The following is a 2,277-nucleotide window of genomic DNA, read 5'->3' on the forward strand; positions in this document are numbered from 1 at the left end:
ACACTTAGATATATACGGACACTCATGTACACTTAGATATATACGGACACTCATGTACACTTAGATATATACGGACACTCATGTACACTTAGATATATACGGACACTCATGTACACTTAGATATATACGGACACTCATGTACACTTAGATATATACGGACACTCATGTACACTTAGATATATACGGACACTCATGTACACTTAGATATATACGGACACTCATGTACACTTAGATATATACGGACACTCATGTACACTTAAATATACACGGACACATATACACTTAAATATATACGGACACATATACACTTAACTATATACGGACACTCATATACATAAATATATAGGGATGTTCATATACACTTAATTATATAGAGACTCATATACATAAATATATACGAACACATGTACACTTAAATATATACGGACACATGCATAAATATACAGGGATGTTCATATTCACTTAAATATATACGGACACATGCATAAATATACAGGGATGTTCATATACACTTAAATATATACGGACACATACATAAATATATAGGGATGCTGATATACACTGAAAGATATACAGACAATCGTATACATGAATACGAACGAATATATAGGGACACATACACACTTAGATAAATGCACATACGTCAGTCTAGACATGTATTTCCACTGAACAGATAGACAAATGTGTATCTATCAGATAGATAAAAGAGCTACGCATTTATTTCTTTATATATACAAGTCCATACACATGAATATCCACTGGGTCACGCCTACTTTTAACAGCCATCCTGAATAACAGCAATTTCTGTACCAAAACAAGGTGACAAGTGCTTCGGCCAAATCCTGAGGGTCTAGTGGAACTCCCGCCGCCGTTATCTGGGTCTTTAATATCGACTAAATTCATATCTTAACCTTTTTTGTTGATTCTCTAAGTGATTCCGTTAACTCTGACCTTCGTAAGTGTTATGAACTTTCAGTCTTTAAATGATGATGTTTATTGATTATTGCAATTCACGTGTATAGTATTGCAAGGAGATGAATTTCATGTGGCTTGCCTTAATGCTGGTACATATGACTGTTAATTGACGCCAATGAATAAACATATTACTCGATATATTCAAAATGGCTGAGAGAGGAAGGTGAGCGATAATTTATGAAACTACGTCTCGATTGTTGGTCAGCGAGTTTGTCTCTCTCTCTGTCTCTCTCTCTCTCTCTCTCTCTCTCTCTCTCTCTCTCTCTCTCTCTCTCTCTCTCTCTCTCTCTCTCTCTCTCTCTCTCTCTCTCTCTCTCTTGTAATATTTGAAAAATCTTTGGAATAAATAACACAAAACAAATTGCAAAATAACATCGTCTTTAATTTTCCGACGTCTTAGCTAACGCATTCGGACAACGATTTGCTGTAACTTTGTCTTGTCTTGTTGTCTACTCTCTTCCAATTCCTGCATTCGTTTCCGTTGCCCTGGTTCGAAGAATATTTACGATCTGCGAATATCCACGTCTTTTGTGAATTTTGCCAATAAGTCCTTATTTATTATACTTATTACTTATTATACTTCCTCGAAAGGGATAGCGCAAGGGACCCGCACTTTCGAACAAGGGCCCCGCATCGGCTCATTGCCACAGGGTCCCACCTTCTTTTTTTTTTTTTTTCTTGGAGATCGACAACAATATTCCTGTGTCTGTGAACTCAGGTGTACGTGTAGAAAGATCTTCTCGTTATTTTTTAGATATGTCTCTTCGATATGATAGAGGGAAGTCTAATTGCGTGTTTTATTAAAAGAGAAAATACGCTGTGCTGTTTCAGTGTTGCCAGATTATGCTCACTTACCATCTTTTCTCGCGTGTGGCTTTTCCAGTCGAAATTTTTCAACTGTCTCTGCTGGATTCCTGGTAATTTGCTTTTGTGTTTTGTTGTTTTTTTCATATCGTCTCATTCTCTCAGATGATATTTTGTTTGCTCTGGTATAGATCTCAGGCTAGATCTAGAATTAACCGTATATATATATATATATATATATATATATATATATATATATATATATATATATATATATATATATATATATAGATATAGATATAGATATAGATATAGATATAGATATAGATATATATATATATATATGTGTGTGTGTGTGTGTGTGTGTGTGTGTGTGTGTACATATATATATATATATATATATATATATATATATATATATATATATATATATATATGTATATATATATATGTTGTTATTGCTTCGCTTTCTTGTTTTGTTTTGTACACATACGCGCG

The sequence above is a fragment of the Penaeus vannamei genome, chromosome 10 (genome assembly GCF_042767895.1).
Source record: "Penaeus vannamei isolate JL-2024 chromosome 10, ASM4276789v1, whole genome shotgun sequence".
NCBI lineage: Eukaryota > Metazoa > Arthropoda > Malacostraca > Decapoda > Penaeidae > Penaeus > Penaeus vannamei.